Consider the following 14,375-nt stretch of genomic DNA (forward strand, 5'->3'; position numbering starts at 1 on the left):
CAGGTGACAGGTGACAGGTGACAGGTGACAGGTGACAGGTGACAGGTGACAGGTGACAGGTGACAGGTGACAGTTGACAGGTGACGGGTGACAGGTGACAGTTGACAGGTGACAGATGACAAGTGACAGGTGACAGTTGACAGGTGACAGGTGACAGGTGACAGGTGACAGGTGACGGGTGACAGGTGACAGGTGACAGGTGACAGGTGACAGGTGACAGGTGACAGGTGACAGGTGACAGGTGACAGGTGACGGGTGACAGGTGACAGTTGACAGGTGACAGATGACAAGTGACAGGTGACAGTTGACAGGTGACAGGTGACAGTTAACAGATGACAGGTGACAGATGACAGGTGACAGGTGACAGTTGACAGGTGACAGGTGACAGGTGACAGGTGACGGTTGAAAGGTGACAGTTGACAGGTGACAGGTGACAGGCAACAGGTAACAGGTGACAGTGACAGGTGACAGGTGACAGTTGACAGTTGACAGGTGACAGGTGACAGGTGACAGTGACAGGTGACAGGTGACAGGTGACAGGTGACAGTTGACAGATGACAGGTGACAGGTGACAAGTGATAGTTGACAGTTGACAGGTGACAGGTGACAGGTGACAGTTGAAAGATGACAGGTGACAGGTGACAGGTGACAGTTGACAGGTGACAGGTACAGGTGACAGGTGACAGTGACAGGTGACAGGTGACAGGTGACAGGTGACAGGTGACAGGTGACAGGTGACAGGTGACAGTTGACAGATGACAGGTGACAGGTGACAGGTGACAAGTGATAGTTGACAGTTGACAGGTGACAGGTGACAGGTGACAGGTGACAGTTGACAGTTGACAGTGACAGGTGACAGTTGACAGGTGACAGGTTACAGGTGACAGGTGACAGGTGACAGGTGACAGGTGACAGGTGACAGGTGACAGGTGACAAGTGACAGGTGACAGGTGACAGGTGACAGGTGACAGGTGACAGGGAATACTTGACAGGTTACAGGTGACAGGTGACAGGTGACAGTGACAGGTGACAGGTAACAGTTTACAGGTGACAAGTGACAGGTGACAGGTGACAGGTGACACGGGACAGTTGACAGTTGACAGTGACAGGTGACAGTTGACAGGTGACAGGTGACAGGTGACAGGTGACAGGTGACAGGTGAGAGGTGACAGGTGACAGTTGACAGGTGACAGGTGACAGGTGACAGGTGACAGGTGACAGTTGACAGGTGACAGCTGACAGGTGACAGGTGACATGTGACAGGTGACAGTTGACAGGTGACAGGTGACAGGTGACAGTTGACAGGTGACAGGTGACAGTGACAGGTGACATGTGACAGGTGACAGTTGACAGGTGACAGGTGACAGGTGACAGGTTACAGGTGACAGTGACAGGTGACAGGTGACAGGTGACAGGTGACAGGTGACAGGTGACAGGTGACAGGTGACAGGTGAAAGGTGACAGGTGACAGGTGACAGGTGACAGGTGACAGTTGACAGTTGACAGGTGACAGGTGACAGGTGACAGGTGACAGGTGACAGGTGACAGGTGACAGGTGACAGGTGACAGGTGACAGTTGACAGGTGACGGGTGACAGGTGACAGTTGACAGGTGACAGATGACAAGTGACAGGTGACAGTTGACAGGTGACAGGTGACAGGTGACAGGTGACAGGTGACGGGTGACAGGTGACAGTTGACAGGTGACAGATGACAAGTGACAGGTGACAGTTGACAGGTGACAGGTGACAGGTGACAGGTGACAGGTGACAGGTGACAGGTGACAGGTAACAGGTGATAGGTGACAGGTGACAGGTGAAAGGTGACAGGTGACTGGTGACAGGTGACAGTTGACAGTTGACAGGTGACAGGTGACAGGTGACAGGTGACAGGTGACAGGTGACAGGTGACAGGTGACAGGTGACAGTTGACAGGTGACGGGTGACAGGTGACAGTTGACAGGTGACAGGTGACAGGTGACAGTTGACAGGTGACAGGTGACAGGTGACAGTGACAGGTGACAGGTGACAGTTGACAGGTGACAGATGACAAGTGACAGATGACAAGTGACAGGTGACAGTTGACAGGTGACAGGTGACAGGTGACAGGTGACAGTTGAAAGGTGACAGGTGACAGGTGACAGGTGACAGGTGACAGGTGACAGGTGACAGGTGACGGTTGAAAGGTGACAGTTGACAGGTGACAGGTGACAGGCGACAGGTAACAGGTGACAGATGACAGTGACAGGTGACAGTTAACAGATGACAGGTGACAGATGACAGGTGACAGGTGACAGTTGACAGGTGACAGGTGACAGGTGACAGGTGACAGGTGACAGGTGACGGTTGAAAGGTGACAGTTGACAGGTGACAGGTGACAGGCGACAGGTAACAGGTGACAGTGACAGGTGACAGGTGACAGTTGACAGTTGACAGGTGACAGGTGACAGGTGACAGTGACAGGTGACAGGTGACAGGTGACAGGTGACAGTTGACAGATGACAGGTGACAGGTGACAAGTGATAGTTGACAGTTGACAGGTGACAGGTGACAGGTGACAGTTGAAAGATGACAGGTGACAGGTGACAGGTGACAGTTGACAGGTGACAGGTACAGGTGACATGTGACAGTGACAGGTGACAGGTGACAGGTGACAGGTGACAGGTGACAGGTGACAGGTGACAGGTGACAGGTGACAGTTGACAGATGACAGGTGACAGGTGACAGGTGACAAGTGATAGTTGACAGTTGACAGGTGACAGGTGACAGGTGACAGGTGACAGTTGACAGTTGACAGTGACAGGTGACAGTTGACAGGTGACAGGTTACAGGTGACAGGTGACAGGTGACAGGTGACAGGTGACAGGTGACAGTTGACAGATGACAGGTGACAGGTGACAGGTGACAAGTGACAGGTGACAGGTGACAGGTGACAGGTGACAGGTGACAGGTAATACTTGACAGGTTACAGGTGACAGGTGACAGGTGACAGTGACAGGTGACAGTTTACAGGTGACAAGTGACAGGTGACAGGTGACAGGTGACACGGGACAGTTGACAGTTGACAGTGACAGGTGACAGTTGACAGGTGACAGGTGACAGGTGACAGGTGACAGGTGAGAGGTGACAGGTGACAGGTGACAGGTGACAGGTGACAGGTGACAGTGACAGTTGACAGGTGACAGGTGACAGGTGACAGGTGACAGGTGACAGGTGACAGGTGACAGGTGACAGTGACAGGTGACAGGTGACAGGTGACAGGTGACAGGTGACAGGTGACAGGTGACAGGTGACAGTTGACAGATGACAGGTGACAGGTGACAGGTGACAAGTGACAGGTGACAGGTGACAGGTGACAGGTGACAGATACAGGTGACAGGTGACAGGTGACAGGTGACAGGTGACAAGTGACAGTTGACAGGTGACAGGTGACAGGTGACAGGTGACAGGCGACAGGTGACAGGTGACAGTGACAGTTGACAGATGACAGATGACAGGTGACAGGTGACAGGTGACAGTTGACAGTTGACAGATGACAGATGACAGGTGACAGTGACAGGGTACAGGTGACAGGTGACAGTTGACAGATGACAGGTGACAGGTGACAGTGACAGTTGACAGGTGACAGGTGACAGGTGACAGGTGACAGGTGACAGGTGACAGGTGACAGGTGACAGGTGACAGTTGACAGTTGACAGATGACAGATGACAGGTGACAGTGACAGGGTACAGGTGACAGGTGACAGTTGACAGATGACAGGTGACAGGTGACAAGTGACAAGTGACAGTTGACAGGTGACAGGTGACAGGTGACAGGTGACAGTTGACAGTTGACAGTGACAGGTGACAGTTGACAGGTGACAGGTTACAGGTGACAGGTGACAGGTGACAGGTGACAGGTGACAGGTGACAGTTGACAGATGACAGGTGACAGGTGACAGGTGACAAGTGACAGGTGACAGGTGACAGGTGACAGGTGACAGATACAGGTGACAGGTGACAGGTGACAGGTGACAGGTGACAAGTGACAGTTGACAGGTGACAGGTGACAGGTGACAGGTGACAGGCGACAGGTGACAGGTGACAGTGACAGTTGACAGATGACAGATGACAGGTGACAGGTGACAGGTGACAGTTGACAGTTGACAGATGACAGATGACAGGTGACAGGTGACAGGTGACAGGTGACAGGTGACAGGTGACAGTGACAGTTGACAGGTGACAGGTGACAGGTGACAGGTGACAGGTGACAGGTGACAGGTGACAGGTGACAGTGACAGGTGACAGGTGACAGGTGACAGGTGACAGGTGACAGGTGACAGGTGACAGTTGACAGTTGACAGATGACAGGTGACAGGTGACAGTTGACAGATGACAGGTGACAGGTGACAGGTGACAGTTGACAGTTGACAGGTGACAGGTGACAGGTGACAGGTGACAGGTGACAGGTGACAGTTGACAGTTGACAGTGACAGGTGACAGTTGACAGGTGACAGGTTACAGGTGACAGATGACAGTGACAGGGTACAGGTGACAGGTGACAGTTGACAGATGACAGGTGACAGGTGACAGGTGACAAGTGACAGGTGACAGGTGACAGGTGACAGGTGACAGGTAATACTTGACAGGTTACAGGTGACAGGTGACAGGTGACAGTGACAGGTGACAGTTTACAGGTGACAAGTGACAGGTGACAGGTGACAGGTGACACGGGACAGTTGACAGTTGACAGTGACAGGTGACAGTTGACAGGTGACAGGTGACAGGTGACAGGTGACAGGTGACAGGTGAGAGGTGACAGGTGACAGTTGACAGGTGACAGGTGACAGGTGACAGGTGACAGGTGACAGGTGACAGTGACAGGTGACAGGTGACAGGTGACAGGTGACAGGTGACAGTTGACAGATGACAGGTGACAGGTGACAAGTGATAGTTGACAGTTGACAGGTGACAGGTGACAGGTGACAGTTGAAAGATGATAGGTGACAGGTGAGTGGTGACAGGTGACAGGTGAAAGGTGACAGGTGACAGGTGACAGGTGACAGGTGACAGTTGACAGTTGACAGGTGACAGGTGACAGTTTACAGGTGACAAGTGACAGGTGACAGGTGACAGGTGACACGGGACAGTTGACAGTTGACAGTGACAGGTGACAGTTGACAGGTGACAGGTGACAGTTTACAGGTGACAAGTGACAGGTGACAGGTGACAGGTGACACGGGACAGTTGACAGTGACAGGTGACAGTTGACAGGTGACAGGTGACAGGTGACAGGTGACAGGTGACAGGTGACAGGTGACAGGTGACAGTTGACAGGTGACAGGTGACAGGTGACAGGTGACAGGTGACAGGTGACAGGTGACAGGTGACAGGTGACAGGTGACAGGTGAAAGGTGACAGGTGACAGGTGACAGGTGACAGGTGACAGTTGACAGTTGACAGGTGACAGGTGACAGTTTACAGGTGACAAGTGACAGGTGACAAGTGACAGGTGACACGGGACAGTTGACAGTTGACAGTGACAGGTGACAGTTGACAGGTGACAGGTGACAGTTTACAGGTGACAAGTGACAGGTGACAGGTGACAGGTGACACGGGACAGTTGACAGTTGACAGTGACAGGTGACAGTTGACAGGTGACAGGTGACAGGCGACACGGGACAGTTGACAGTTGACAGTGACAGGTGACAGTTGACAGGTGACAGGTGACAGGTGACAGGTGACAGGTGATAGGTGACAGGTGACAGGTGACAGGTGACAGGTGACAGGTGACAGGTGAAAGGTGACAGGTGACAGGTGGCAGGTGACAGGTGACAGTTGACAGTTGACAGGTGACAGGTGACAGTTTACAGGTGACAAGTGACAGGTGACAGGTGACACGGGACAGTTGACAGTTGACAGTGACAGGTGACAGTTGACAGGTGACAGGTAACAGGTGACAGGTGACAGGTGACAGGTGACAGGTGACAGGTGACAGGTGACAGTTGACAGGTGACAGGTGACAGGTGACAGGTGACAGGTGACAGGTGACAGGTGACAGGTGACAGGTGACAGGTGACGGTTGAAAGGTGACAGTTGACAGGTGACAGGTGACAGGCGACAGGTAACAGGTGACAGGTGACAGGTGACAGGTGACAGTTGACAGATGACAGATGACAGGTGACAGGTGACAGGTGACAGGTGACAGGTGACAGTGACAGTTGACAGGTGACAGGTGACAGGTGACAGGTAACAGGTGACAGGTGACAGATACAGGTGACAGGTGACAGTGACAGTTGACAGGTGACAGGTGACAGGTGACAGTTGACAGGTGACAGGTGACAGTGACAGGTGACAGGTGACAGGTGACAGGTGAGAGGTGACAGGTGACAGGTGACAGTTGACAGGTGACAGGTGACAGGTGACAGGTGACAGGTGACAGGTGACAGTTGACAGGTGACAGGTAACAGATGACAGTTGACAGGTGACAGTGACAGGTGACAGGTGACAGGTGACAGTTGACAGTTGACAGGTGACAGGTGACAAGTGACAGGCGACAGGTGATGGTTGACAGGTGACAGGTGACAGATGACAATGACAGGTGACATGTGACAGGTGACAGTTGACAGGTGACAGGTGACAAGTGACAGGTGACAGGTGACAGTTGACAGGTGACAGTTGACAGGTGACAGTTGACAGGTGACAGGTGACAGGTGACATTTGACAGATGACAGATGACAGATGACAGGTGACAGGTGACAGGTGACAGGTGACAGGTGACAGTGACAGTTGACAGGTGACAGGTGACAGGTGACAGGTGACAGGTGACAGGTGACAGTTGACAGGTGACAGGTGACAGGTGACAGGTGACAGGTGACAGTTGACAGTTGACAGTGACAGGTGACAGTTGACAGGTGACAGGTTACAGGTGACAGATGACAGTGACAGGGTACAGGTGACAGGTGACAGTTGACAGGTGACAGGTGACAGATGACAGTTGACAGGTGACAGGTGACAGGTGACAGGTGACAGATGACACATGACAGGTGACAGGCGACAGGTGACAGGTGACAGGTGACAGGTGACAGTTGACAGGTGACAGGTGACAGGTGACAGTTGACAGATGACAGGTTACAGGTGACAGGTGACAGTTGACAGTTGACAGGTGACAGGTGACAGGTGACAGGTGACAGGTGACAGTTGACAGTTGACAGTGACAGGTGACAGTTGACAGGTGACAGGTTACAGGTGACAGATGACAGTGACAGGGTACAGGTGACAGGTGACAGTTGACAGGTGACAGGTGACAGGTGACAGGTGACAGTTGACAGGTGACAGGTGACAGGTGACAGGTTACAGATGACACATGACAGGTGACAGGCGACAGGTGACAGGTGACAGTTGACAGGTGACAGGTGACAGATGACAGTGACAGGGTACAGGTGACAGGTGACAGATACAGGCGACAGGTGACAGTGACAGTTGACAGGTGACAGGTGACAGGTGACAGGTGACAGGTGACAGTGACAGGTGACAGGTGACAGGTGACAGGTGACAGGTGACAGGTTACAGGTGACAGGTGACAGGTGACAGGTGACAGGTGACAGGTGACAGGTGACAGGTGACAGGTCACAGGTGACAGGTGACAGGTGACAGTTGACAGGTGACAGGTGACAGGTGACAGTTGACAGATGACAGGTGACAGGTGACAGTTGACAGTTGACAGGTGACAGGTGACAGGTGACAGGTGACAGGTGACAGTTGACAGTGACAGGTGACAGTTGACAGGTGACAGGTTACAGGTGACAGATGACAGTGACAGGGTACAGGTGACAGGTGACAGTTGACAGGTGACAGGTGACAGGTGACAGGTGACAGTTGACAGGTGACAGGTGACAGGTGACAGGTGACAGATGACACATGACAGGTGACAGGCGACAGGTGACAGGTGACAGTTGACAGGTGACAGGTGACAGGTGACAGTGACAGGTGACTGGTGACAGGTGACAGGTGACAGGTGACAGGTGACAGGTGACAGGTGACAGGTGACAGTTGACAGATGACAGATGACAGGTGACAGGTGACAGGTGACAGGTGACAGGTGACAGTGACAGTTGACAGGTGACAGGTGACAGGTGACAGGTAACAGGTGACAGGTGACAGTTGACAGGTGACAGGTGACAGGTGACAGTTGACAGGTGACAGGTGACAGGTGACAGGTGACAGGTGACAGTTGACAGATGACAGGTGACAGGTGACAGGTGACAAGTGATAGTTGACAGGTGACAGGTGACAGGTGACAGGTGACAGTTGACGGTTGACAGTGACAGGTGACAGTTGAGAGGTGACAGGTGACAGGTGACAGGTGACAGGTGACAGGTGACAGGTGACAGGTGACAGGTGACAGGTGACAGGTGACAGGTGACAGTTGACAGGTGACAGGTGACAGGTGACAAGCGACAGGTGACAGGTTACAGTCACAGTTGACAGGTGACAGGGGACAGGTGACAGGTGACAGGTGACAGGTGACAGGTGACAGGTGACAGATACAGGTGACAGGTGACAGTGACAGTTGACAGTTGACAGGTGACAGGTAACAGGTGACAGGTGACAGTGACAGGTGACAGGTGACAGGTGACAGGTGACAGCTGACAGGTGACAGTTGACAGTTGACAGGTGACAGGTGACAGGTGACAGATGACAGGTGACAGTTGACAGATGACAGGTGACAGGTGACAAGTGATAGTTGACAGTTGACAGGTGACAGGTGACAGGTGACAGGTGACAGTTGACAGTTGACAGTGACAGGTGACAGTTGACAGGTGACAGGTTACAGGTGACAGGTGACAGGTGACAGGTGACAGGTGACAGGGGACAGGTGACAGGTGACAGGTGACAGGTGACAAGCGACAGGCGACAGGTGACAGGTGACAGGTGACAGGTGACAGTTGACAGTGACAGTTGACAGGTGACAGGTGACAGGTGACAGGTGACAGGTGACAGGTGACAGGTGACAGGTGACAGGTGACAGGTGACAGGTGACAGGTGACAGGTGACAGATACAGGTGACAGGTGACAGGTGATAGGTGACAGGTGACAGGTGACAGGTGACAGGTGACAGGTGACAGGTGACAGGTGACAGGTGACAGGTGACAGGTGACAGGTGACAGGTGACAGGTGACAGGTGACAAGTGACAGGTGACAGGTGACAGGTGACAGGTGACAGGTGACAGGTGACAGGTGACAGGTGACAGGTGACAGGTGACAGGTGACAGGTGACAGGTGACAGGTGACAGGTGACAGTGACAGTTGACAGATGACAGATGACAGATGACAGGTGACAGGTGACAGGTGACAGTTGACAGATGACAGATGACAGGTGACAGGTGACAGGTGACAGATACAGGTGACAGGTGACAGGTGACAGGTGACAAGTGACAGGTGACAGGTGACAGGTGACAGGTGACAGGTGACAGGTGACAGGTGACAGGTGACAGGTGACAGGTGACAGGTGACAGGTGACAGGTGACAGGTGACAGTGACAGTTGACAGATGACAGATGACAGATGACAGGTGACAGGTGACAGTGACAGTTGACAGGTGACAGGTGACAGTGACAGGTGACAGGTGACAGGTGACAGATACAGGTGACAGGTGACAGTGACAGGTGACAGGTGACAGGTGACAGGTGACAGGTGACAGGTGACAGGTGACAGGTGACAGGTGACAGTGACAGGTGACAGGTGACAGGTGACAGGTGACAGGTGACAGGTGACAGTTGACAGTTGACAGATGACAGGTGACAGGTGACAGGTGACAGGTGACAGGTGACAGGTGACAGGTGACAGGTGACAGGTGACAGTTGACAGATGACAGGTGACAAGTGATAGTTGACAGTTGACAGGTGTCAGGTGACAGGTGACAGTTGAAAGATGACAGGTGACAGGTGACAGGTGACAGTGACAGGTGACAGGTGACAGTTGACAGGTGACAGGTGACAGGTGACAGGTGACAGGTGACAGGTGACAGGTGACAGGTGACAGGTGACAGGTGACAGGTGACAGTTGAGAGGTGACAGGTGACAGGTGACAGGTGACAGGTGACAGTAACAGGTGACAGGTGACAGGTGACAAGTGGCAGTTGACAGGTGACAGGTGACAGGTGACAGCTGACAGGAGACAGGTGACAGGTGACAGGTGACAGTGACAGGTGACAGGTGACAGGTGATAGGTGACAGTTGACAGGTGACAGCTGACAGGTGACAGGTGACATGTGACGGTTGACAGGTGACAGGTGACAGATGACAGTGACAGGTGACAGGTGACAGATGACAGTGACAGGTGACATGTGACAGGTGACAGTTGACAGGTGACAGGTGACAGGTGACAGGTTACAGGTGACAGTGACAGGTGACAGGTGACAGGTGACAGGTGACAGGTGACAGGTGACAGGTGACAGGTGAAAGGTGACAGGTGACAGGTGACAGGTGACAGGTGACAGTTGACAGTTGACAGGTGACAGGTGACAGGTGACAGGTGACAGGTGACAGGTGACAGGTGACAGGTGACAGGTGACAGTTGACAGGTGACGGGTGACAGGTGACAGTTGACAGGTGACAGATGACAAGTGACAGGTGACAGTTGACAGGTGACAGGTGACAGGTGACAGGTGACAGGTGACGGGTGACAGGTGACAGTTGACAGGTGACAGATGACAAGTGACAGGTGACAGTTGACAGGTGACAGGTGACAGGTGACAGGTGACAGGTGACAGGTGACAGGTGACAGGTGACAGGTGACAGGTGACAGGTGAAAGGTGACAGGTGACAGGTGACAGGTGACAGTTGACAGTTGACAGGTGACAGGTGACAGGTGACAGGTGACAGGTGACAGGTGACAGGTGACAGGTGACAGGTGACAGGTGACAGTTGACAGGTGACGGGTGACAGGTGACAGTTGACAGGTGACAGGTGACAGGTGACAGTTGACAGGTGACAGGTGACAGGTGACAGTGACAGGTGACAGTTGACAGGTGACAGATGACAAGTGACAGATGACAAGTGACAGGTGACAGTTGACAGGTGACAGGTGACAGGTGACAGGTGACAGGTGACAGGTGACAGGTGACAGGTGACAGGTGACAGGTGACAGGTGACAGGTGACAGGTGACAGGTGACGGTTGAAAGGTGACAGTTGACAGGTGACAGGCGACAGGTAACAGGTGACAGATGACAGTGACAGGTGACAGTTAACAGATGACAGGTGACAGATGATAGGTGACAGATGACACATGACAGGTGACAGGCGACAGGTGACAGGTGACAGTTGACAGGTGACAGGTGACAGATGACAGTGACAGGGGCCAGGTGCCAGGTGACAGTTGACAGGTGACAGGTGACAGGTGACAGGTGACAGGTGACAGTTGACAGGTGACAGGTGACAGGTGACAGGTGACAGGTGACAGGTGACGGTTGAAAGGTGACAGTTGACAGGTGACAGGTGACAGGCAACAGGTAACAGGTGACAGTGACAGGTGACAGGTGACAGTTGACAGTTGACAGGTGACAGGTGACAGGTGACAGTGACAGGTGACAGGTGACAGGTGACAGGTGACAGGTGACAGTTGACAGATGACAGGTGACAGGTGACAGTTGAAAGATGACAGGTGACAGGTGACAGGTGACAGTTGACAGGTGACAGGTACAGGTGACAGGTGACAGTGACAGGTGACAGGTGACAGGTGACAGGTGACAGGTGACAGGTGACAGGTGACAGGTGACAGTTGACAGATGACAGGTGACAGGTGACAGGTGACAAGTGATAGTTGACAGTTGACAGGTGACAGGTGACAGGTGACAGTTGACAGTTGACAGTGACAGGTGACAGTTGACAGGTGACAGGTTACAGGTGACAGGTGACAGGTGACAGGTGACAGGTGACAGATGACAGGTGACAAGTGACAGGTGACAGGTGACAGGTGACAGGTGACAGGTAATACTTGACAGGTTACAGGTGACAGGTGACAGGTGACAGTGACAGGTGACAGGTGACAGTTTACAGGTGACAAGTGACAGGTGACAGGTGACAGGTGACACGGGACAGTTGACAGTGACAGGTGACAGTTGACAGGTGACAGGTGACAGGTGACAGGTGACAGGTGACAGGTGAGAGGTGACAGGTGACAGTTGACAGGTGACAGGTGACAGGTGACAGGTGACAGGTGACAGGTGACAGGTGACAGTGACAGGTGACAGGTGACAGGTGACAGGTGACAGGTGACAGTTGACAGATGACAGGTGACAGGTGACAAGTGATAGTTGACAGTTGACAGGTGACAGGTGACAGGTGACAGTTGAAAGATGATAGGTGACAGGTGAGAGGTGACAGGTGACAGGTGAAAGGTGACAGGTGACAGGTGACAGGTGACAGGTGACAGTTGACAGTTGACAGGTGACAGGTGACAGTTTACAGGTGACAAGTGACAGGTGACAGGTGACAGGTGACACGGGACAGTTGACAGTTGACAGTGACAGGTGACAGTTGACAGGTGACAGGTGACAGTTTACAGGTGACAAGTGACAGGTGACAGGTGACAGGTGACACGGGACAGTTGACAGTGACAGGTGACAGTTGACAGGTGACAGGTGACAGGTGACAGGTGACAGGTGACAGGTGACAGGTGACAGGTGACAGTTGACAGGTGACAGGTGACAGGTGACAGGTGACAGGTGACAGGTGACAGGTAACAGGTGACAGGTGACAGGTGACAGGTGAAAGGTGACAGGTGACAGGTGACAGGTGACAGGTGACAGTTGACAGTTGACAGGTGACAGGTGACAGTTTACAGGTGACAAGTGACAGGTGACAGGTGACAGGTGACACGGGACAGTTGACAGTTGACAGTGACAGGTGACAGTTGACAGGTGACAGGTGACAGTTTACAGGTGACAAGTGACAGGTGACAGGTGACAGGTGACACGGGACAGTTGACAGTTGACAGTGACAGGTGACAGTTGACAGGTGACAGGTGACAGGTGACAGGTGACAGGTGACGGTTGAAAGGTGACAGTTGACAGGTGACAGGCGACAGGTAACAGGTGACAGATGACAGTGACAGGTGACAGTTAACAGATGACAGGTGACAGATGATAGGTGACAGATGACACATGACAGGTGACAGGCGACAGGTGACAGGTGACAGTTGACAGGTGACAGGTGACAGATGACAGTGACAGGGGCCAGGTGCCAGGTGACAGTTGACAGGTGACAGGTGACAGGTGACAAGTGACAGGTGACAGTTGACAGGTGACAGGTGACAGGTGACAGGTGACAGGTGACAGGTGACAGGTGACGGTTGAAAGGTGACAGTTGACAGGTGACAGGTGACAGGCAACAGGTAACAGGTGACAGTGACAGGTGACAGGTGACAGTTGACAGTTGACAGGTGACAGGTGACAGGTGACAGTGACAGGTGACAGGTGACAGGTGACAGGTGACAGTTGACAGATGACAGGTGACAGGTGACAAGTGATAGTTGACAGTTGACAGGTCACAGGTGACAGGTGACAGTTGAAAGATGACAGGTGACAGGTGACAGGTGACAGTTGACAGGTGACAGGTACAGGTGACAGGTGACAGTGACAGGTGACAGGTGACAGGTGACAGGTGACAGGTGACAGGTGACAGGTGACAGGTGACAGGTGACAGTTGACAGATGACAGGTGACAGGTGACAGGTGACAAGTGATAGTTGACAGTTGACAAGTGACAGGTGACAGGTGACAGTTGACAGTTGACAGTGACAGGTGACAGTTGACAGGTGACAGGTTACAGGTGACAGGTGACAGGTGACAGGTGACAGGTGACAGGTGACAGGTGACAGGTGACAAGTGACAGGTGACAGGTGACAGGTGACAGGTGACAGGTGACAGGTAATACTTGACAGGTTACAGGTGACAGGTGACAGGTGACAGTGACAGGTGACAGGTGACAGTTTACAGGTGACAAGTGACAGGTGATAGGTGACAGGTGACACGGGACAGTTGACAGTGACAGGTGACAGTTGACAGGTGACAGGTGACAGGTGACAGGTGACAGGTGACAGGTGAGAGGTGACAGGTGACAGTTGACAGGTGACAGGTGACAGGTGACAGGTGACAGGTGACAGGTGACAGGTGACAGGTGACAGGTGAAAGGTGACAGGTGACAGGTGACAGGTGACAGGTGACAGGTGAGAGGTGACAGGTGACAGTTGACAGGTGACAGGTGACAGGTGACAGGTGACAGGTGACAGGTGACAGGTGACAGGTGACAGGTGAAAGGTGACAGGTGACAGGTGACAGGTGACAGGTGACAGTTGACAGTTGACAGGTGACAGGTGACAGTTTACAGGTGACAAGT

This window comes from Condylostylus longicornis, unplaced genomic scaffold (genome assembly GCF_029603195.1).
Source record: "Condylostylus longicornis isolate FDR11 unplaced genomic scaffold, ASM2960319v2 ptg000090l, whole genome shotgun sequence".
Lineage (NCBI taxonomy): Eukaryota > Metazoa > Arthropoda > Insecta > Diptera > Dolichopodidae > Condylostylus > Condylostylus longicornis.